Here is a 25,530-nt window from a genome sequence, read left to right as displayed (position 1 = left end):
TATATATATACACTAACTAAAATAAAAGTATAAAAGTTAATGTCCTAAATAATCTCTTAGCAGTGACTATTGGTAGAGTTTTTTTATGCCAAGGTCTCTATGAAATTATTCCAATTGTTTGTGAATTCCCTTCCAAATGACTCATTCGTTGCTCCCTCCTCTCTCTTCATCCACTCATCCTTTCAGTACAATCACCAGGTATAATCTGAAAACTCCCTGCCCTTCATGGTACATTATGTGATATGTCTTGGACTCTGTAGTCTAGTTTTTTAGTCTGTTGGGTTTTGTTTTTTTTTAGCTGCAGCAGTGTTCGCGTGGAAAGAAGAAGTGGAAAGAAGTTCTCCTGGGAAATGCTTTAGGAAGTCTGAGGCATTGTTACTTTGCATTTCCACATCATGCTATGCATTCTCATAGCATGCTATGATGTCTCAAAGTGTGTGCTGCGGAGGAGCTCTGTTAGTTTAATATTTGATATTTCCTATGGGGTCCACTGTGTGATGATCAAAGATGGAGACAACCTTGAAATGCCTCCCTCAATTTACACATGGAGCGTATCAGTGAGAGAAAGTAGGCTGAAACTGTGGAGGCAGAAAGAGATTATAGTAAAGACCGCCTGTATTAAAACTGAGAAAAAGGAGAGGCAGAAACTAGGGAAGAGAGTGAGTTGTGTCTAAAGAGTGGGGGGAGGATTCACAACCTCAGACCCCATACTGACAGCTAATTAAAGCTGTTAGGCCCATGATTATCACTTTTTGATTTTCATTATAAGGCTTTCAGCAAAATGTAGTCTTTTTCAATCCGGTTGGTCACGCTGATCATCCTTACTGAAACAAAAACACACTGTCTTTGACACATAAACTTAAGAACCCATGTAGAAGTTCTTCTGCCTTCTGCATGAGCGTTAGTTTGCACATATTGATGGAATTTGAGCTATGACTTATTCATCCTGGTTCATCTCCTAAAAAACACACAGTAATAGAGTTCTATGACCCGCTAGTGTTTGCTGAAAAGTGCAAATTTCCAAATTAGCTGAAATTTGGCAGGGCTATTTATATAGGATGAGGGCTTTCAAAGCTATGAAAATAATTCAGTTAAATCGACAAAAGTATGTCTGAATGAAACTGGTTTTCCCATTGAAAAAGGTCTACTGATGATTGTTTGAATGAGGGGCACGGTGGCGCAGTGATTTGGACTGTCTCACAGCAATACATCAGTTAAAATCACTCGTCTTTTCTGTGAGGTGTCTGCATGTTCTCCCCCTTCTTCTGAAGTAGATAAAGTAATAAAGTAGGCCTTATTCAGACATGGAAAAATGCGCATTACACATCTCTTAGTAAGGCTTGTTGATATGTAATCAAAGTTTTTTTATAAATATATAACATAATTTAAACATAACACCAGCCATTTCAAATAGTTCTCTGGGAGGATATTCATAATGTTGAACTGAGTTTTTGAGATGGAAATTGACAAAAAAAAGCTCAAACTCTGTTCCCTGTCTGCCCCCTTGCAGAGGCAGTACGTTGGTGTGAACTAGTGGGAGTGATTGTAACTAAAAGTAAAGGAATTATTGTGCCGCAGTCCTAAAGTTTTGAGAGAAGGTGATTCCGACGGTATTCAATCATCCAACAAGCAATTCTAAAGAAGTGTACTAACTGCTTATAGGAGTTCCCGAGTATATATTAAAGGAACGACGTGCTCACACGGTGTTTGACATCTGGCAGGCAATTGTACAGAACAGCGGGGAGTAAAGAGTAGGATATTCTTACGAGTCCTCACACAGGTTGTATAACTGATGGATTTACAAGTTGAAAAATTACCATTGTGGGAACAAGGCACACACGCCCACCTCTTATAGCAGCTTTTATATGTTTTTGCATCAGTTACCTCACTTCCTATAGAACACTGCTGCCTGTGTTTACAGTGCCCTAAGGACTGACAAGTGATGAATTCCAATTTGTTTTTTACATATTCACTTTTTAATGCAGTTCACACGAATAAAAATGTAAATATGCAGTACTATGCCAAAGTCTTGAACCTTTTTCTTTTCTTTTATATCTTTATATTATGCTTCCAAAGAGGCAAAATTTCTATTTATTTTAAAGTGGTCTCGAGCACTTTTTCAGACTATCTGAAGTTTTTTCTTTGGCTTCTTTTTCACTCATTTGCAGTCCAGTCCTTGTACTTTACCATTTCCATATGAAGCTTTTGTGTTTGTATTCAAGCATTTTTTTGTATCATTCAAGCAAGTTGTTCCAAAATCCAAAAATACCAAATATAACAGGTTGATGGTCATAAATATATATTTTTTGTTTTATTATAGTAGCCACTTATAGGATTTTAAGTTCAGTTTTGTGTGTTCAGTTTAGTATTTATAAATGATAATGATCATTAATGATTATTCGTGATCATAAGGTGTTACCGAGACATTTGTTAACTTAGTCATGCAAACAACGCATGACCTTAATTTATCTACATTTTGCTCCAGTCTCTTTTATGTTAATCAGATTTGTTTGCCAGTACATTTATGCAATTAGTGCATGTCTAATAAGCGGCTCTGCCTTATTATGCTGCTGTGTCTATGCTATGATTTTTCTTAATTAATTATTTATTTTGTAGAGTTTAAAATTTGCATCACCGCTCTCCAACTAAAATATATCGATTACCTGGTAAGGAACTGAACTGACATTTTACTTCAGTCCTCTGAATGCCAAGTTCTGCAGAAGTGTGTGTGCCATGTGTAGTGAGATGTTTGACCTTCCTTAGAGAAAGAAAGCTTCCAGCTGTTTGCAGAATGAAGTAGGTGGGTCTCTGCTTTACACTCTGCACTCAAGAACATCTCATAAAGGTTTCATGCGGTTGTGGAGTTCACAAGAGCCGTTTCACTTCATCTTGGTGTTTGTGAAGGTACTGCAGAATTTGCTTTGTAGTGTGAATGGTGACATTTTCTTAGGCGACATGAACATTATGAGCAAAGAATATGTCTAGGACTACTTCTGCTTGCTGTTGTAAAAATGCCTAATCATCTTTGGCTTGTACTATGTCACTAAGCTAAACAGCTAGTCTGACTAAACGGCTGCCCATCATAGATCCAGCGCTGTTTTTAACTTTCTGCATATTATGGTTTCAAATCATTTTTCTTCTTGTAACTCTAAACCCTGTGCAGTAGCTTTTTGTTCCTACTGTTAAATGATCCAGATGTTTCGCTTCATACACGCATTCACATTCAGTGATTGCAAAGCAGTTTTTAAATCGCTGCCATTTGGTTGGAACCAACTTTGAGTAACTCGTGTTTATAGTATGTTGCAATTTCTGTTCAGTTTTTGTTCATAGTGTAACAAACAGGTGCTGTTTAAATTCTGTGTTGTTTGGCGGACAGGTAATGGGCTGTCCTGCCGTTTCTGCAATTTTTTAAACTAAATGTTATGACTCCTTTTACGTTATTAAGTTTATTCATGTTTAACCCTTCATTTTCCTGATCAGCTGATGCAACCATGCCACAGTGTTAGTTTTTATTAGATCTGTAGATGTAGAGCTGTCCTTTAGACACACTTTATTAGAGTCAAAGTAGCTTGCAAAGAAAAGCGTCTGGACTTCTTTAAGTTGCTTGAAGACGTTTCTCTCATCCGAGAAGCTTCTTCAGTTCTAAGGTCAAATGGTGGGGAGTCCCAGATTTAAACCTAGTGGGAGTAACCCCCCACAGAGGGACAAAAGGACCCCCTGATGATCCTCTAATCACCTGAGCCAAGGTGTGAAACTGGGTGTGGGTCCCAATCAGCCAGAGTTTCGGGTGAGCTCATTGTGAAACCTGGCCCCACTTTATCATGCGAATTCCTGAGATCAGATGGCCCAGGATGTGAGTGGGCGTTAAGGCGTCTGGGGAGGGATCTCAAAACTGGATTATAGATGGCAGACAGTTGGTGTCCTAAACCACCGCCTCTGTTCAGTGATTGAGAGCCTTCACAGACGCAATTTATTAGAGTTAAATCAATTGTTTCAGTGTGGATGGAGTGATATTTTGGAAATTTATCTGTTGGAAACTGGCGTATAAGTTGCTGCCCATATAGTTCATCCTAACGCATGGTTCCAGTGAACAGGATGCCTCTTAAATCTGAATTAAAGTCAGATTATGTCAAAACAGTAATTACTCCAAACTTGCAGGGCGTCATCTCCCAAGCCTTCATATTATTGCTGCACAATCACTGTCTTTATCAATATCTGTTAATTAAGAGATGAATCAAAAGTGTTGGTGGAAATGAGCAGTCAACTCAACAGGAAAACATACTTTGATCAAAATATATTCCACCTGCACAGTAGTGCGTTGGTTAGCACTGTTGTCTCACAGCAAGAAGGTGCTGAATTCAGATTTAAAGGCTGACTGGGACCCTTCTGTGGGGAGTTTGCATGTTCTCCCCCCGTCTATGCGGATTCTCCCTGGGTACTTTAGCCTCCTTTACTCAAATATCCTCCACAGTCATCAGATCTGAATCCAATAGAGTGCCTTTGGGATGTGGTGAAGCAGGAGATTCACTACATGGATGTACAGGCAACAAATCTGCAGGCACCGTGTGATGGTGTTGTGTCAATATGGACTAAAATCTCTGAGGAATGTTTTCAGCACCACAATGTGAAACAGCTGTTTCAACCACTCACCTTAAGATGGAAACACTTTCTTTTTTTACTTTCACTAATGATTTTCACTGGATCTGCACTTTCACTGTGCAGTTGTATCACCAGATATGAGATATCCCAGGAACATAAATACTTGTGATCTATGGCACAGCTGAAGTGCATTTGCTGCAGACACCAGAGCTCTTCAAACGAACAAGTAACGACTAAAAATGTTGAAAAGTTGCCTGCCGCCACTTTAATTGGACTCATCTGTAAGTCAGGGTAGAGGATTTATTTAGTTTAAAAGTCAAAACATTTCTCATCTGACGTTATTTCACCCTCCCTATTCTGCTGGCGACCAGATGCAGCATAATTAAATGTTAATCTCTCAAACACTTCTAATGCAATATGCTTTAATATAAGCCCTTTAGTTAGGAGAAACGATAGTGCTTTCACACAGTAAATATCCCTTGCTGAAACTTCTTATTGTATTAAAATGGAAATGCCTTTGAAAAGACAAAAATCCTTAAATCTAACATCAAATAAAAATAACATTTTGGAACAATAAGCGACTATATGCTGTGAATGGGGCTAACAAATGTAGGAGTGACAAATACAGTGTTTTCAAACTTTTTACTTGCTTGTTTCACAGTTCCACAGTGAATAAATGAATGTATCTGCCGACTATAAATGGAGCAAACAGATTATGGCAGAGTAGAGAGAGAGCAAGACAGGCAATGTCTTTCGACTTTTAACCAGCGTAGCAAATAGCTCTGTCTCCGTGGCACCTCTGAAAAGCTAGACTCAATCCATTAAACTGGCAGTTTGGTGAACTCTGCACAGCCCTTCAGAGCTTCAAAGCAAAAGATATATCCTGATGCTCCCTCATGGCTCAGATCCCATGCCTGAAGTGAAGAGCTGGTGCTTATCCTTAAAGACTTCGAGTAAGTTGAAGACACTGGATCCTCCAAATACAAATAATACGAGACTCACACTGTGCGCATTCAGGAAATCACTCCACTAATTTAATTAGAGTGTAAAACAATAAAGAGCACAAAGAATCAGTCCACAGAGAAGCTCTGTTATTACATGATAACGGCACAATCCGTCCCTTGGATAGGCATAATCGCTTCATTAGTGTCAGATCTCTCAGTGTTAATTTGCAACTCTGGCTGTTATGAAGACTGTGTGAGGGAGAGGAAGCAGCATTTTTTTTAAAAATTAAAAAAAAAAAAAATCGACATCTGCCTACAAGTGAACATGACATTATACCCTCAAGAGTGGTTCTGGTTGAGGGTTTAGCTGTCTTGCCATTTTTACTCACTGTAGGTGGCTGGGTGGAGAGAGGTGACAGACTACCATGGACTCAGGGTGCACTCTCACTGCTCCCGGCCAGCCATTCAAGATGACAAGTGTCACTGCACCATACTGATCTCTTTTCCCCAAAAACAACAGCCTTGACCGCCTACAGGGAATATTGTCCAATTTGGTTATTTTATCAAGTTCTTTATTGTAAAGATGAGTAAAGACACAGAAGAGACTATCACACCTTATTATCCCTTAAGTACCTCTTTGACCTGTGTTGCAGTATACTCTGGCTCTTTGTGCAAAAGAGCTGCATCTGCAGCATCTCTTGCTTTTGTCAGACCGTTGTTTGCGATCCTGGTCATTAAATCTTGTGTAAGTGATTTTCATTCTAAGCCTTTTCCTTGTAACCCCAGGTTTTCTTTCTTGGCACTTACTCAGAGGAAGAGAGGAGGGTCTCTTGTGTTGGCCAAACCTCTGGTGACAAGCCTCATTACATAACCACTGGCAAAAAGTAAAATATGCAGCAATAGGAGAGAGGCAAATATGCTGCAGTGAAAATGGCCTTTGATATGTCAGACATGTGATATAATGTTTCTGTGATTTTGTGTATCATTGGATTCATATTAGATTTTGTAGTTGTGACATTATTTTTTTTGATTAATGCTTTGATGTTGTTGTTTTCCTTTTTGTCTTGATCCTTTTTAAAGTCAGTTGAAATGTGTCTTTTAACTACATTCTCATCTATATCACATTGTTGATGGCTATTGAAGGTACAGACAGTTAGTTATACTAATGGCCTAAATAATTAAATGCCCACTTTAGCCTAATATTGTTCCTTTTGTTCAGTTTTCTCTGCATCATAGGCAGCTCGGTGATAGTACTATTGCAGCTAATGTCCTCACTTCAACCCACTGCATCAAGTTCATCCTTTCAGTCCTCCTCTTTTTCTTTTTCTTCTTCCTGCCCTTCTTTCTTTGGAATATTTTGATCTTTGTAAATCTAATTTGGATTTTATTTTAGGTCAACTTAAACTGAAATTTTAACAGTAATAGTAATATTTTTGAAGCAGAGACTTACCAAAACATTGCACTGCTGCAAGATCAGTGCTTACTTTAGAGATGACTAATGACATTTTCACTACTAAAAGCTGTTGTGAAATTTAAAGACTACACTCTATATGAAGCCAGTCCCCAAGAGTGATATGAATACAGTGCTTGAGTCGGTCCCCTCTGTCATTGTTTCTACTAACTGCTAATTAATCTCTTCTTTCCCTGAAAAAATGTAAAGCATAACCAGTTTGACAAAATCACATTTGACTGCATACGGGCATAAAAACAGCTTTTGTGCATCCAGTGATAATCCCTTAAATGTCTGAGTAATGCGAGTCAGTGTCAGTTGAACCAAGCAGCAACTTGCAGAGTTAGAAAACTAAACCAGTGTGGAAATATCAAAACCTACAGTTCCTTGAATTTCTTCAAAAAGCCAACCCCAAGTGGCTTACATACCTTTGTTAAAAGGTCCAGCTATGCTGCAGATATACAGTGTTTACAGCCAAGCAGAAAACATAGTTTTGGTTTAAAGATTGCGCAAACCACCGGGTGACATGATGGTGGCTTGGTCCATTTTTTTATACACAGTCCACTTTAGCTCTGGCGGAAGACTACAAGTTTGTGCCTGCAGAAATCTGGGTGTGTGAATAAACTAAATTAAGCAAAACTCTGGGAAATAGCTGCATGCATGCAATACAAAAGCTGCTTTTATGTTACTAAACTAGCTACCAGCCATGTAAGTAAGCATACACATTCTTTGCAGGCACACTTATGTATTGCGTGCCAGATTTTTGCTTGCTTAAATATTGCAGGTAGTGAATAACTGAATCATGTTTTCCCATCCCCTTTAAGCCAGAAATGCAGAACAGACTCTCTGACGCTCTGAGGCATAAGGGTTTATCAGTTTTGTTACTGTACCAAAGTTAGGTGATAGATTCAGTGCTTGTTATCTTGTCAGCCTGTGGATATAACTGCTGATTCCTGATTCATGCAGCCAGCAGACTTTAGAGAAATCCTCTGCTGGAGTTACACACTTTTTTTATGCTGTTATTTGTACCTTTTTGCAGTTTGCTTAAATATTGAGTTCAATAAAAGAGTAATCGGATATATTAAATCTCTCGAGTAGCATTGATGATATGATGATATAGATGAAAAAAAATGCACAAAATACAACAACGAAGTTTGACCGCTGGTGCAGTTACAGCATTCAGACAACAGTCTTAGCTTTAGGCTATGATATGCACAATTAGCACCCTTTTGATTTGGTGGCAAGATCAAAATATTGGCTCCTTGTTTGTTAATTAGGACAGTTGCCTCAGAGGAACAGAGCTATTAAATCAAGATAATTATCAGACAGTGCCCCATGACGAAGAGGAATGACAAAGGAACTTGTGGCCAGTAACCTTGGCAATGGATGAAGCAGCCAGTTGTGGTCAACAGGCAGGTTTTTTTCCTTTAATGATGTCATACCTGTGTATTCGTCTTTAAATTCAGCATCCTGTCTGCAGAAGTGTAGCTCAAAAATGTATCTTGTGTGTAATTTAATAAGGTCAGGCAAAAGTAATGAGCCCTTCTTTCTTTTTGAAAAGCCATTGCTTTCCCCCAGAGAACCATTTTTAGCTGCAGATGAGTTAAAAAAAAAAAAAAAAAACACACTTTATAGTGCAGGTGTGATAATGGCATATGACTAATTCAAATACTCTACACGGATGCCTGAAATGAACAGAAGAGTGTTTTTATGAGCGGTGCTGACTGGCTGATTCATAAGATTAATGTGACAAGGACAAAAAAGAGAAACGAGAAACAGATAAGAAAAACATAACAACGAGAATTTTCTTTCAGAGGGCTCATGACCTTTAAATTGAATATTCCACATGACAACATCGTGATATTTTGAACTTTTCAGTTCCATTATAACTCTAATTTACTGTCAGTGTTGGAAAGATACGCACATGGTCCTCCTGGGGTGCGCTCTAGTGCTGTTATCTTTAAAAGAATATTAAGTGTTGTTACTGTTGCAGATGAGGTAAAAAAATGTAATGACCCAAATCTGGGGAAGACCTTTGATTGTAAAGAACAAAGGAAGGAAAAGGAGCAGAGAAGAGAGAAGCAGTGCAATCCTTCTCTGTTTTCAGCCAGGAACTCACAGAGGAAGTGTCAATCTGTCAGAGGCTGGATATAATCTTCTACAATGTGACGCATGGGGAGATCATGGTGCCCTGTCACCGGTAGTCCTTGTCGTTGATTAAGGCTTTTCATCCTCCATTGGGCTAAGCTCTGGGCCGCGCGCACTTTGTCTTGTGACATGCGTATTTCCTCCTCACAGTCTCCCCATCTTGATAGTGAGCTAATAGAAACTCTGTCCAGATCCACTTCTAATGAAGACAGATCCTCAGATGGCCAAGCAGTCTCATTTATATTACTAGTCTTTCAACTTGTTTTAAGTAGATTAGACATGTTCTATGCGACAACCAACGAGAGAAGGGTGGGGGTGGGCGGTGGGGGGTGTAGGAAAAATAATTCATAAAGGGATTTCACAGGGCTTCATAATTTAAGCAACAACATAGCTTGGCTAAGAGTTTGCTTGATCTCTTTACAATTACGAGGGCTGTCATAAGAGATTGTAAATGTAATCAGAGAGTTGTAGATGTTCTTGGAGAAGTTCAGTTTAGTGTGGCTCAGTTGAGAGAATTGTAGAGGTGAAAAGTTACAATTATCATCATGACTGACGCCACATTAGCCTCACATTAAAATATCTAGCACATCTTTTTTGAGGGTAGAATGAGGAAGTGGGCAGCATATTTTTCTTCGACTTTGAATAAATTATTATTCTTATTTTTAAATAGGTGTCGATTAGTTTTCCTGGTGTCCTGCAAAAACTTTCAGAACTGTTTTGGGGGTTTTTTGGTTTTTTTTTAAATAAGATGAGAAAATACTGAGATCAGTCATCTAATAACATTTCCTACGGACTGTATATTTTTGTGTAGGTGGTAGATAGAAAAACATATAACAGCACAAATATAGATAAAATCCTACACAAGTTATCTAAAGCTTGGCATGTTGTGCTTTAAGGTTGTATTTTTCCATTACTGCAGCAACTGACCTCAACCAGACTTACATTAGCCTCTAATGATCCTGTGCATCCCACTCGAGGCTCGGGGGAACGGGCAGCTCTCTGTCACAGACACTCTGGTTTAATGAGTTTGTTAACCAGTACTGCAATTAATAATTAAGTACAGCAGGTTTTTAGATAAATCTTTGTCTAACAAGTATCTTCACTGTAAAACAAACAAATTATACTAGATGACTAATCTGGTAGTCGTTAGTAATGTTGCAGTTTGTTTGTGATTTGTACTCAGCTTTGCAAATTTTTTGGTCATTCCATTGAATTGTATCCAGACATCTGGATGTTTAGACATTGTGCTGAGCCTATCACCTTGTCGCTGTTCCATTATGGGTGCTGTGATACCATAAGATCAAACGTTCTTGTTTAAAAATATCTAATAAAAATGTAAGTTTGTCTAAAATAATCTAAGTCTGTTTCCACAGACAACTGTATTTGTGTTGGCAGAATCTATTTTCGAAACAAATCTGATGGTGTGCTCAAAGTCCTCAAAAATTTGGACTCAAACAGTCCTGTAAAAATCATTATCGTATTGGTCTGACAATGTCAACGCTATCAGCCTCAGAGAAATCTGATGAAACAGATGTGATTTCTTCAGACTCTTAACCTGTGGATTAAAAGCTGTCACAAGATTACTCTGAAGTGTACTGCAAGAAAATTAAGAGTAAGACAGAAGTAAAACATACCCATTTACACCTTAAACATCAAAATGTGGAATCTGAGAAGATTAAGAGGAAATATATTTTTGGTTGAAGTGCCCTGAAAACCTGGACATCCAAAATATGACAAGGGACCCTTCTAAGGTGTTACAAGCCAGTAAGACCAGAATCCAAAATTTATAGATATATGCCCAGTTGTCCTACTTGTGTTTTTTCATATAAAACTTTTTGATCTGAAAAGAAATCTATAAAGGTGTCAAGTGCAGACTACCAGCATGGATTGGAATTAAAAAGAGATACTAAAGTAACCCAAAAGTTATACATACATGTAGTTTTGTATATGCTTTGGAGAAAAGTTGGTACTAATAAGGAGATTTACGGTTACTAAAATGTATTACTCATTAACTTGTATGTTGAGGTTTGCAAGCTAATATTTTTGGTTCTCCATGTTGTCACATTGGATGGCCCAAGTAGCTCTAAAGTTGCAATTTATTTTGTACCTTGTAGGCAAATACACTGGTCTAAATTCCAATAAACATCTAAGCTATTCCATTACATGCAGCACCACCAATCTGTCGGTGGAGATTATTCCAGAATTCAACCCTGTGGTCATTTATGAAGGGTGCAACTTTAGAGGAAATGTGTTGTGCATTGGACTGGTGGATGCTAAACCCCGCAAACACATTAACATCAAAGAAAACTAAACTCACCAATATATATGCATTAAACATTAGCCACTGATCTTTAGTTATCATTGCTGCTACAGAGAGAAGGCCACCAAACAAGGTGGTGAAATTACCCAGGAAAACATGCTGAACTCCATGGGGAAAAAAATCCATAAAATGGAAAATAATGAAATGACTTTCTGGTGAAGTTTCAGCAGTAACCCCCTTCCTCCTCATAATTAAAACAATGCAGCAGGATAGCAGAAGTCAGTGGCATATAATGTATACCAGAGCAATGAATGTATAAGGTGTAATAGATTGTGAAAGGAGCAGTCTGATGACAGAGATGGAGCATTTCATTAGAAAGGTCTGAATCAAGTCTGCACAGGTGGGTTTAGTGCGACGCTTTGATGGAAGACTGGAAGTTAAGAGTGCCTACACAGTACACCTGGAAGATGGCCTTTGGTTCACACAATTAGAGTTCCTTAGAGTCAGCACTATTTTGCATATTATTTAAATTTGGGGGGGAAAATAGCCAGACTTGTTCCTAGTGTTCAAAATTCTAATATAATCCATTGTTGTCTACTATTGTTCTTAGTATGCAGAGATATACAAAATACCAGTACAGCCATTCATTTAAATATCTAATTCAGTTCAGGTATGAGGAACTGACTGTGGACTCAAGTGGAGACACCAAGGAAAAGGCAGCTGAAGATCTGCAAGTGAAAACAGCACAAAACGGATTCATATAGGAACAGAAGTCATGTCACTTTGGCTAAAAGCATTTCTTTTCTGTACTGTGCAGGAACTTGGTTACTATTGATATGCAAGTAAAAGCCTAACTGACAATTACGAGAGCTGACCTTAGTGCATTATTGGTTCAGATTATATAAAATATGTTATAATGACTCCCCTACCTTCTTATACATGGGTTTTAGAAACTGAACATTTTAATTCAAAGAGAAGACTGGTTTCATGTCTGTTTGGGTTTGTTTTTTTTGTTTTTTTTTTGGTTACCAAAAAGCCATGAAACTGCAAAAACAATTTCTTGTTTCAATTTCTTTAATAAGTAATTTCTTTTCGGAATAGTTCTTGATGCTTTGTGAAGAAAAGGTTCTATATAAATTCTATCTAAGCGTGCTTTTACTCTACTGGCAGCATGTTATGCAGACGACTGTAGATACTCATACTCCTTCATACATATTGACATTATTTTGAACCAAACACTTAAAATTCAATAAGACCTGTAGCCACTTTGTTGTTGTGTAATTTGGCACACCTCAGCCACCCGTCCACTCAAACCATTTCCGATGAGGCTTCGGCGAACAATAGCTGGATCAACTGAAGGGCCAGATGCATCTCCCAAGTCCTGTGTGAGGTCTTTACTTTGTTAGGCCTGACACTTTTGCTTTTGTCACCTACTTCTTTGGTTTCTCTAAAATTTTTAATGGCATGCCATTCCAAGATATGCCAAGGTTTTGGCTAACAGCTCTTTAGGAATCATCTTGTTGGTGCAAAAATCCTATTTTATGCCTGTCAAACTGTGTTATGTTTGGCATTTTTCATAGATCCAATGAACGAAATGAGAGCAAATTATATGTTTTTCCCAAAGGCTACTAAGAATAAAGTGTCTAAAGATACTGTTTAAATGGGTACTTTGCCAAGTTGTCTGTTATGTGTAGACACAACACTGATAACATCCCTGAGATGGGTGAAATTTTTATGCTTTAATGAAAGATCAGCATCAGTGGTTCAACAGATAAAAAGAAACATTCTTCTGAAAATGGTCAGGTACAAAGACTGGACTGAAAATTATGGACAAAGCAGCCAATGCTGAAAGAAATACTTTGAAAGACCTTCAAAACTAATGCTCAAGACTGCTTTAAAAATTACAAGTCTGTGTCTTTAGATGCAAATTATAAAGGAATAAAAAAGAAGAATTATAAAGAAAAAAAGGTGGCTCAAGACTTTTGCACAGTACCGTATGTCCTCCAAAACAAAACTAGAGCAACTTGTACAGAATTTGCCTTTTATGTGCCTTTTTATGCTTGTTTGTTTTTTCAGAAAGACGATGTATATTTTTATTCTTACAATCGAGTATGTTGGTGGAACCAGTAGTACTTAATCTAGCGGAACACCCAAATATATCAAATGCACTGCATGCCACGCACCGATATTTCTCTACATGGGTAAGACATCCAGAAAAGAAAAGCCTAAGGCATTCTAACAGTACCACTGAATGTGTGCGTGTGTTTCGAGTATTGCTCATATTATGGGGACCTAAATCTGTTTGCACTGTCAGATAATAGGAACAAGAAAGCAAGTAGTGTAGATAATTAAACTTTAATGTGAAGCCATGCCCACTGGGGTAATATTAGGCTAAGGTTACGTTAAGTTATCAGTAGTTAGGGCTAAAGTTAGACTAAGTCTCCATCATACATCAGTGCAATGTCTTAAGAGGTAACAGACACACAGCTGTGTACGTGCATTGTTCGGCTTCATGCTGCTGAGTTGTGAAGCAGCTGGGGCCTGGAATAGTGTTTGTATTGACTGAGGAGAGTCTACAGTGCCCCCATTAAAGTTGTGCTGTAAACAAAGACAGGACACGGTGTGTAAGTCAGATGAATTTCAGGTATCTTGAATCATGAAACTGCCCACTGAAAATGCAACACACACCTGTGTACAAATCTGTAGACCTTCTTGTAGTAAGCAAGGAGTTTCCTAAAATAAACAGTAGGTGGGCATCTTTTTAAAACATTTAAGCACTGTTATTACAGTGTAAGTAAATATGTCATATTTCCGTTATATTTACATGGGATGTTAGGCAATTAGGCATCTTAATTAAATGCTCGAACCAAGTAAAGTGGCTGCTTTCGACATAGAGAGCAGCTCTACTCCAAGGCCCTCTTGAATCACTGAACTCCTCACCATATCTCTAAGGGAGAGGCCAGCCACCCTTTGGAGAAAGATCATTTCTGCCGCTTGTATCTCCAAGCCGTTATCTGCAATCACTACCCAGAGCTCGTGACCATAGGTAAGGGTAGGGACGTAGATTGACTGCTAAATCGACAGTTTGCTTTTGTGCTCAGCTCACTCTTCACCACAACTGACCAGTACAGTGTCTGCATCACTGCAACCGCAACCTCAATCAGTCTGTTAATATCTTGCTCCCCTAACTCATGAACAAGACCCAAGATACTTAAAGGACAAACAGACCAGAACCTCTGCCAGACGTTCCCAGCACACCTTCATTATAGGTTTGGGTGTGCCAGGTCTTTCCAGCATCCTTCCCCATCACCTGATCCAACTCACCACCAGGTGGTGATCAGTTAACAGCTCAGCTTCTCTCTCTCTTACTCAGTTGTCCAGAACTATTGGAAAATCAATCATTGACCCGCAATATTGGGTGTCTTGGTCCCACGTGCACTTATGGAGATGCTTATGTTTGAACACAGTGTTTGGACGAACTGTGGTTTGTAGAGAAGTCCAATAACAATACACCAGTCAGGTTCAATGCCATTGATCACATGAGCATTGAAGTCTCCCAGTAGCATGATGGAGTCACTGAATGGAGCACACTCAAGCACACCATTGCTATGACCGCACAGGCAGCTAGTTAACAAAGGCAACAACTGGGCCTACCTGATGTTGAAGCTGTCCGCAAGGGAATACACTCCTGGCCTGAATCTCCAACCGTCGTCTGTAGAAGACATGAATGAAATTACTTACTTATTCCTTTCTTCTTTTTCTTATTTTCAGGAGATAAAATCAGGAGGTCCAGTTCTTTGTGTGTGTTTTAAAAATTAATTTACCCGACACATAGATATTATACATGAAAGCTGGGACTAGTTGACATTGTATCCCTTGTGTTGCTTCTGCTTTAGTAATCAGGACTTGGTGTAGATACAGACATCTCATTACCAGTGAACTGAAGTGTCATATTCAGGAAGGGCAGGGGCAATGACAAGGATTCTCTGACTAATGGCTTCTAAAAGATCAAAACACCATTAACTTGACCTGCAGCGCACATAGTAGCCCTACAGACCCATTATGAAGCAAAACACAACAAGTGAAACAACTAAAGCCTCTAATGGCAGCCTCCCTTTACAGTTTAATGTTGTTAAACACAGCTCTGTGGATGTTGTTGGAGAGTGCAATATGATTGCTGCGCTGAACTGTTGACAAAGAGTGCGGGAGACGTTGAATAAAACATCATCCAACATGTTTGTTTTTTTGATTGCTTGCATGTTTTACTTGAGCTCATTTGCACCAGCCAATCAACTGTGAGCTGAGGTAGCTTGCATGCACTTCTGCAAAGTCAATATGTTAATGCATTTTGCTCAGAAGCAATACTACTGTGCTGCCTCATACTTATCCTAAGCTTCCTGTCTTGCTTCGTTTATATTAGATTGTGGAGATTTGACTTAGGCAAAACAAGCAAAGTGGGGGATTGCAAATAAATCATTTCCACTGTCTGCTATCATTATACCTATGTTGGTCTTTGAAGGAGCGTAGGGTATAGGATGAGCGCTTTTTACGTCTGCCTTCCTATGAGGCATTTTCAGGCTAATTAGAAAATTTGATCTGAATGGTGGATCTATAAGCATTCCCTGTAGAACAGAACAGGAGCAAAAGGAATTAGTGCTTGGTTTGCAATCTTTTTGCAAGATTCGCTATGACTTAACAACTTGTCACGTCATGAAAACTGGCCAAAATCAGAACTATTTTTAAAAATCTTTTTTGACATTAAATGAATTTAGAATTTTCTCAGTCGCTGCAAAAGGCTCATCCATCCCACCCCGCTACGCACATAATTGAATATCTCCTTGTGGTTCTTTCTTTGGAGCCAGTCACTGTGGCACACAAATTGTAATCAAGGCCAGGAATAGTTCACATAGAGATGGGTGGCTGTTGACTGCAGGATTTAGGAACTCATCTGAGCCTTCCCACTGCTGCTGGCAAGAGATTTCTAGCTGGCGCTGGTGTGCAGAACAAGGACTAATCTGTAGTGGTCTGTTGCAGCTAAAAGGAACTGGCCCTGAAGTCATGTATTATGGAAAGAGTGGGGATCATTTTTCCCACTCATTTCTTCAATCATCTGCTGTAGACTTATTGTATCTAGAACATTTATACTGAATACATTTATGTTTGGACTTTATTAATTTTATTGTTTGGTTTAAGATCAATTTGACTGTGCAAAAGAATTTAGTTTTTAAGGCTCATGGGGGAGTTTGTAGACTAAAAGTCTTTAGTCTAAAATATGCTCATACATATTCATGAGTAGTGGGCAGGCTTCGACAGACTAACAAAGAAAGCGGGAAAATTCCTCAACTCACGCATTGTGAATATCAATGAAAAATGCAGAAGCAGCCCTCCTTATTAAACACAAGCCTTGTGTGCCTTTTTAAGAGCATAAGAACAGGGCACAGCAGAGGGTTAATGTCGTGAATGCAACAAAGATTATGAAACCATATAAGGAAAAAAGCCTTGTTATAATTGCCCTCGAAGCAGCATCACAACCTCTGGCCCCCATGTCAAAGTTTTACAGATTGTGAACTAGCCTCTTACCTCTATTATGCTTGCATGTTAGAATTAATACAATTAAATAGGGACTGTGGAAAAGGAAGCGGCATGTCCAGTGTTACAAAAACTCCTAACCAAAATACCATTAAAGCTGATATTTCTGCTCTAAGCAAATAAAGTCAAGAAGATTCAAATGACCTGAAGACATCATACCAAACAACAGGTTAAGTGCTGACTAAGGCTGCTAAAAGAAAAGATGAAATAATTCCCATGGACTCTGTGATTGAAATTAAAATTGAAAATTGAAAAACAGCGCAGCTTCACCGCACGCAGCTGAACGGGTAACCAATTAAAAGTTTGTTTAGTTCATGCTGACTGCTGGGAGAGCATGAATAAAAACATGGTTTGTCAATGTTACTCACACCAAACAACAAGCTGATTACTGACACTGTCCTTCCAAGAAAAACAACAGTAGCACTCACTCAGCAAAATAACATTTGTTTAGATTCTAGTGACATAGTTTCCTGTTGCTCGTGTCTAAGGCAAGGACGATAATACTGGGTTATTTCTCTAAAGCCACAAAGGCTGCAGAGGAGGAAGTCGGATAGACAGGACAACAAAACGCTGAACTTAAGCACCCTAGATTATGTTTGTTTTCCTTTTTGCACTGACATTTGACATAGGTTTTTATGTAATCTTACCAAAGCTAAAAACAAGCGTTTTATTACCCAGATGGCTAAGGTCCTAAATCTCTTCTCCTGGTACTGATTAAATCCCTGAAAACTCATCTCTGTTCATCAGAAATACATATTTAGAAGGTTTTTTTATTTCAATCAAAATTATCCCTTGATGCTTTCAAATGGCTTAGATGTAATGCCACGCCTTTCCCTCTTTTAGTATGCACAGATCTATAAATATGCAAATTGGTCACTGCCTGCAAGCTCGAGTATACCTGTTTATCTTCCACTCCGCTCACACGTTAAGGGTACAAACACATAAATACGTTTTCCTTTTAAAACGTGTAGCTTTTACTACTTTTATGACTGGTGCTCATTCCACGACCCCCAAAAACCCAGCTGACAACGTTTTGGTATTCAAACTACAGCAATAAGCTCCTGTGTAGTTGGACAGATTACAGATTTTGTAAATATCAATGCAAACATCCATGTTTTCTTACTGACGGGGTCTTATAAGTCACAAAACCTTTATAGCTAGGCTTACATAGCCAAACAAGATTTTAACTGGGGGTACCACCCAGTTATATTAATGCCCCCTTAAGTATGAATATAAATCTTTTTTTTTGTGATTGGTTTACTAGTGGACAATCCTCTCACTCTCACTATGAAGCTGACGCTTTCTTTCTCATATTTACCCTCCAACAAGCTCGATCGTTGTGGCACTCCAAAGAGTCTCTCACCCCTCGGTCAGAAGAATTCCAAATGAACCATCTTGGATGGCACTTGGTGACAGTAGGTCTGCTGCTTTAAAGATCTGATGTGAGCTGGAATACCATTTTAGCCGGAACCTGCACCTAGTGAAGAAGCAGCTCATCTGCTGCATCGAGTTTACTGGGGCTGCTGAACATAATTATTATCACCATGAACATAACTCTCTCCAACATGGGGGAGCAGGTGTCTAACCACGAGATAGGATACACTCAGAAGAGGTAGGTGATTAGTGCTTCATTGTTTATTTGTCACAAAGTAGAGCTACTTATATTTGCCAAGGAGTGGTTCATTATGTATGTGTGAAATCCTGCCTGTGTGAGGCATGTTACATTTCTACACTGTACCCTGCTTCGTGCACCATATCAGCAAGTCATGGGACTGACTCCAGCCCTTCCACGACTCTGACTGGAACAGCTAAGAAAATGTATGGATGAATAATAACAGCAGCTACACAAATAAAATGATGAAGACGAGACAAGATAGCCTTTAAGGTTAAACAAATGCAGGATCTGCCCATCGTTTGTGCGCATCACACTGTCCCAATTATGTGTGTCAGTGCATGTAAACGCGAGACTGCAAATCTTTGTCAGAATGATTTCCATGTGCATGTGAGTTGGTGTCAGTTACTTAAACAGATTTATTTCTTTACAGTGAAGGGCCATTTCCTAAACAGTGAATTGTAAGGACAGGACAAATGATGTCCTGACGACACATCGGAACAGTTGCATGTTATAAGCGCTAACTGTAGATTGTGTGTGTGTGGCTAAAATGAGGAAATAGACATATTTATTTTTCGGTGTCAACAACCTGATTAATTATAGCATCCACCTAAATCTGTAGTCATAACAGCTAAATATGAGATGTTCTAGATGCTTGGTTAATTTAACGCTATCACTTACAGTTTGCCTAACAAGTGAAAGATGCCCAGTTCGATCCCAGGAGGAGACACCTCAGGAAGGGCATCCTGCAGAATACTCTGCCAAATCAAACATGCACAGCTACCTGCTGTAATGACCCCTCTTGAATAAGTGAGCAGCCAAAAGTAGCTTCTTTTTACTTTCAGTTTAGAGCGTGTCCTAATCTTTGTCTGTCCTTTATTTCTGTGATTTGGATTTAGGTGTTTGGAATATGCTGTGAAAAACTCAGCCAAATCTTCCCCCGTGAAATTACACTTTAATCCAACACTAATCAACAAATCTGTCAATTATACATCATAACCGATGCCCAAGGAAGAGCACCATGTCCTACTTGGAAAACATGAGTGTGACGAAACCATTTGCAGCCCTAGTTTCATAGAAGTTGCGTAAAATATAGGCTAAAAAGGAATACAAGGGAGGGAGAAAGAAAAATATGAGAGAGGAGTCCAAAAGTTTCGAGAAGTTAAAATCCCACTTTAAGCAAAAAAAAAAACATTTTTGGTTTCAGAACTACAATAATTGGTCTCCACAGAGTCTTGGAAAAGAAGGTGATACCACGCAGAGGAAACACACCTCCGTTCCAACATTCATTAAATTCAAAGTGAGCAGTTAGTTTTCAACTAAAAAACAAAACCAGCCATCATTGTTGAGAATTACTTATCAATTTATTAAAAGAGTGTTATTAAAACACATGTATTATACTATTAATTGTTATTCACAGTGTTCCACAAAGACATGAAAGGTACCGCTGTTTGTGTGTTTTTACGCTTTGTTCAGCAATAATGGTGACATAAGGATCACAACACATTTTCAGAATAATTAGTGCTGAATTGATGATCAGTCCAAAGAGTTTGTGAATGTTTTCTTGCAACTTTAATCAACTTAACTGAGTTTTTTTTTTCTTTTTAAAGGCCTTGATGACTCTACGTTTAACCCCTTAGCAGTCCTACAAATTTTGCCTATGAGGGTTAGCAGTCGGACGTACCGTGGGCGGTACGTCCGACTGCTAAGGGGTTAAGTTGGATCATGAGCAATTCTTCATCTTATGACTCTGAAGGCTAAATCGAAACCCTGTTGTCTGAGTCGTAACAAGTGCGTTGTGATATGGATCCATTATGCTCTTGACTTATTTGAATGAGTTCCTCCTGTCAAGGGGAACAAATTTAAGCATCAGTTTAAACTGCAGTTTGATGCCAGTTTTGCTGAGGCCAGCAAGTGGCATTACAACATTTGATAAGAACAAAGATTAATTCGACGCCTTGTCAAATACGTCTCCATTATGAACAACACGCTTGCTGGAATGGAAAGATTATTTCCTTTATTGTTTGTGTTGTAAATCTTGTAAATTAACCAGAGTGTCAGTGGCTGTCATCTCTGATTAGTGTCAACAGGCTTCTAATGAAGATGTTCCAACTGTAGGCGGGTTATAGCTCTTACACACACATTCTTTGATAAGACAGTTTACTTATAGCATGGTAGTTTTACACAAGAGCGCCTGGACTATAAAATATCATCAAGAAAAGTACGCAAAGCTTGCGACAAAACTATTTTTTACCAGACAAAGACACACGTGGAAGAAATGAGACGAAAACCAGAAAGCTTGTTAAAGGATCGTAGAGAAGAAGAAGCAGCAGTTTAGAAAATAGGAATGTGTGAGGAATGGCTCTGCTGTTGTTTTAGAGATCATCAGACTGTGGTCAGCACAGCGAGGCCACACAGACGGCCCCCCGATGAACAGATGGACAGCCAGGAGGAAAAGCAGAGGAGGTGATCCAGAATGTAGACACTCCGTGATCAAGAAGCAGTGATAAGGAACAACAGTGAAATGGATATCTAAAAGTCTTCCAACAGGCAGAGAGAAGCGTTGTCTGCCTGCCTCATCTTGTCTGTCGGTCTCTATGCACTGCTGGATGTGAATTTCAGCGCTGACGTATGCTCTTGCTTTCAGCACAGTGTTAAAAAGGAAGAGAAGCCAGTGAGGAAAATGATTTTCTCTGCCCCGTTCCTCTAATGTCATGCTAACTCCTAGCAGCATGAAAAATTAATTACATAAGATGAGGGAAATGACAGTAAACATGTCCTGGATGATTTTCTGGGTATAAAGGCAACATTATCCGATCTGAAACACTTAAAGTACAAGAAAGCCCATTTGGATGTAAAGTTTAAAACTAACAGGTTTTATATAAGCAGTGAGCTTTTTAGTCAAGTTTCTCTGGGATTTCGATCTAAATTAGAGGAGTTTCTGTGTGTTAATGAGTGGAAATACTGGATGTTGTCTCGCACCATTAAACATGTATACTCTGAAAGTGAAGTGTAAAAAATATAGATGTTTTTAGATTTTTTTTTCTTTGGAAAGCAAGCTTTTTTAAACTGCCAAATGTGTGAAGGAATTGTTCTTTCGCTGGGGTTGGCTTCTGGCACGGCACGTCTTCGTTTGCATTAAAATTTCACATCTGATTGGTAACCCCTAACTTGAACAGTGAATTCTGAACTAATGTAAACCTTTAATCAGTAGGTCTTATTAGGGGTGCTGCACAGCTTCACAGGGTTCAGTTCAGGGTCAGTAAATGTCATCTTTACACATTCTGGGCTCGGGTCTTTGGGAAAATTATGAGACGTGTTTGAAGAAGTGCACTTTATTTAAATCCTATTATCTTTGTTATGATAAAGACAATTTGATATTATTGTCTTTAAAAATAGCAAAGCCAAATGGTAACTGCAACACAGTTGATAATACCGGTCAAACATTCAGAAAGCCAGGATGACTCTTTAATACTTTATGTTCTGATTAAGGCCACAAACACATGAAAACAAAAAGGGGAGGTCAAAAATCTTTGTCCCCACTTGTGGATCTTAGTGGGACTTGTTGGGATTTAAGATTAGCACATTAAAAACTCCTGTTGGGCAAATACTCTGGTGCGTTTGTCGGTAAGACTTGATCTTTCCCAAAAATTCACCATTTCTGTTTTTGTTTATACTATAATAAATCTAAAATTAAATTTTAAAAAAGGGAAAGAGTGGTTGCTGTTAATGGTTCTGATGGGTATTTAAAAGTGGTTGTTTAGGGATTTCAAAAGACCCATATGCCTTTAAAAAAATATTTAAAAAAAAAATACATTAAATGCTTCAGTTTCAATTTTATTGGCTCGGTGGAACATGTCTGCATGTTTCCAGCCGATTCAAGAAGTGCTTAAGGAGCATCTAATTGGTCTTTAAAGACCCACCGTGTGCAAATACCAAGTCATTTTTATTGTTGTCATTTGCTACCACATGCCTTTCACATTTTGTGTGAGTTTTGAAGAGTATCAGCTCAAATTAAATCATTCTCACTAATTGAAATCCAGTGAGGCATTTGAAGTAGATGAGGAGGTTAGGCTCTGGAGAGATTTAGAGTGGAACCTAACAAACCTGCAAAAGCCAGACTGTCATAAAAATTAAAAAGAAAGTGGAAACAGAGCATATCCATTAAAACCTCTGTGTGGAACCAAAAAAAGGATAAAATAATACCCTTCATATCAGAACAGTGTTTAAGCAGATTTTCTTCTTATTTCTTTATAAATCTAGAGGGAAATTGCACTTCTTATCACTTAAATTTAAGAAAATCTTTAAGAAATCAGTGTATACTTTGTTTTGACATAATGAAACAACCATCATGTGTAACCTAGCAGAAACGTGAGCTCTAATCAATGCATTCTCCAACAGAGGTGCATTAGCCTATCAGAGAGGCGTCACCATCACCCACCAGAGCGTCAAGTCTCACTTGAAAATAATTAAATGCAAAGATGGATTGGCACCTATTCTTCCAGACAACCATGTAAAAGCTGGCATATTCGTCATTAGCAGCATCTTCATATCTATCTGAAATGAATGCATTACTTTAGGATTACCGTGTGTGTTCACTGATTACTCCTATAGACTTCCCCGATTTGCTTCTGCAAGGATCTAGCCAAGTGGAGCGGAAAAGAGAGAGGGGTTTGCAGCGGGAGCTCCTATAGATACAGCTGATGAAGGGCTTCATTGTACTGCCAAGCCCCCCCTCCAATCAGCTCCACGATTACCACCAGCTTCGTTCTTCCTCCAAAAGCCTTTCAGCAAATGTGATTCATCTGTTGAGTGTGTGACCGGACAAAGACCACGGCCTCCCCAAAACAGGACTAAATCTTGCAATGCACGCATACACACCAGGAGATTTGTAAAGTCACTATTTGATATTGGGTTTAGTCAAAAGGCAATGAAACAAGATACGACTCCCTTAATTGTTGGTGTGTGTTCTTGATATAATGGACTACTGCTTCCAAAGCACACCAAGATGCCAATTAAGTAGCTTAATAGGTTAGACTGTTTGTGCAGCATACTCTCACAGGCAGAAATCACAACACAGCTGCGTAACTCTGGGATGCTTGGCTGTCATACCACTCCTAAAGCTCGCTGACGCCAGTATAAGAGTGTAAAAGAAAAGAATACCGGTTACCTTTAAATCTTCCTGATACAAGTGAGCCCAAAGTGGAGGAGAAGAACTTCTGCGAGCTGCGATGCCGTCCAGGTTTCTTTTTTCTTCCAGCGTCTTTGTTTGGCGGCACCAGCTCCAGTCAGTTCTGGACTCCCTCGCTGTTGAAACGCTGCTTGCCGCACAGATTCAATTCAAAGAAGAGCATGCCAGGTGTGGGAAGTGAACATACCAATGTGGATTGTAAGTCGTGAAGAAAATTAAGCGCCCCGTTTAAATTCAGTGTTACTCCCAGATTGGATGTTTGAACAAATCCCCTGTTTCTCGATCAACTCCGCCGCTCAGACGCTGTCCAGGAGCGAGCGGTGCTGAATGAGACTCCAGCGGTTGCAGAGATTTCCTACTTTTTTTCCCCTCCTCTTCGTCTACTGATTCTTCTGTTTGACTGCACAAATCTTCCCTCCCACCGCGCACGACTGAAATTATCTCTCCTCTATCTTTTTTTAAGCGCTTCAACAAAACGTTGTCAAGCACTGACACTATTGGCAACGCAAAAAGGACAGGGGGAAAGAGGTGGTGGGGGAGGGACAGGGACTGAGTGAGTGAGTGAAACCGTTGCTTGATCAATTGAACTGAAATCAGCTGCATTTAAAGAAAAACGGATCAATAAGTCAAACCCCCGAGGTGGACACTTAATTTGAGCAGAGAAAAGAGGAGGAGGATTTCAGGTTGAAAAGTCCTTGTGCGCTCGATTTAAGCAGCTGACAACTTATGTCAAGAGTTGTGCCGTTTCTCAAATGCACCTGGATGATGCATGAGCAGGTGATTTAAAAAGATCTGTCTCCATCCCTGCTGTCAGTCTCGTGTTGCAAAGATTTAGGCGTAAAACTGTAACTGCGCTCTCGTGTATTTGCATCACACTTTCCTCACTGGAAGCCCCGCTGGCTCTCCCTGCTGCTGGCGTCTGCTAGGGTGAGATTATTTACTGTAAGGCAGTGACGCATCTCATCCTCACACACACACACACGCATACACACCATACAACAAAAATATGCGCGATGCTTGCAGCTGTGGAAGCATATTTGTGTGCGTTATCGCCATTTCAGACTCTCTGTGGACATGATTGTTGCTCGTGGATACACCACGTTAAGCAAACCCGTGCAGGGTGGGCTCCCTTCCAGGTTTAAGTCTCTCCGTCTTCCTCTGAGTGGACTGTTGCCTGAATTCACATGCAACACGCAGGCATTAAATTTCATTCTTAAGGCGCCGACTAGCGCATATTAAGCTCCACTGCCGTCGCTCCTTGGCGCTGTTCGTTTGTCTTTTTGAGCACTTGAGGAAGTTCTTAATCACAGTCTCCATTTTTTTTATGCTGCAATCCCACCACACGCACAAGCACGCAATCTTGTGCACACACGCCATGTTCTGGACTTTTATGTTCAGCGATTACCTCGGACCCTCCCCTGGGAAGGATCATTTTGCTTGTTGGAATCGCTTTTCTTTATAAGTTTTGTCATTACCGTGCAGTTATTGATTCATCAGTCTAATCAGCTGCACCGTTCTCTCTCTCTCATAAGTGAAAGAACAGAGCCGATCGAGCTGCTTCAGTCACAAACTGGACTTTCATTTTGGTTCGGTTTGTTGTGCCTGTCAGAGTATCCTTTTTAGGGGTCGTGAGCTTAAAAACATGAATTGCCCGCTTTGCACGAGTAAATATCCACGTGTACGTTAAGCTTAATATTCAATAATGAATCAATGAGGAAAATCCTGTTTCAAAACTTG

At 39.3% G+C, this 25,530-nt stretch overlaps 1 protein-coding gene across 3 annotated transcripts in view; it reads right to left on the bottom strand.

Moving 5' to 3' along the window:
* Positions 1–24,681, bottom strand: part of LOC102312415 (metabotropic glutamate receptor 4) — a 197,449-nt gene extending 172,768 nt beyond the window's left edge. The window contains exons 1-2 of one of the 3 annotated variants that reach the window (XM_005926234.3): positions 23,773–24,681; positions 15,056–15,113 (exon numbers count right to left, since the gene is read on the bottom strand). The gene's annotated coding sequence lies outside the window, so the exon portion shown is untranslated. The remainder of the gene's footprint in view (positions 1–15,055; positions 15,114–23,772) is intronic. The other 2 variants (XM_005926232.3, XM_005926233.3) reach the window with 2 other exon arrangements.
* Positions 24,682–25,530: the final 849 nt, after the last annotated feature.

This window comes from Haplochromis burtoni, unplaced genomic scaffold (genome assembly GCF_018398535.1).
Source record: "Haplochromis burtoni strain Fernald_Lab_line unplaced genomic scaffold, NCSU_Asbu1 Contig_91, whole genome shotgun sequence".
Classification (NCBI taxonomy): domain Eukaryota; kingdom Metazoa; phylum Chordata; class Actinopteri; order Cichliformes; family Cichlidae; genus Haplochromis; species Haplochromis burtoni.
The sequence above is the reverse complement of the archived record's forward strand: the minus strand, read 5'-3'. Positions and strand labels throughout refer to the sequence as shown.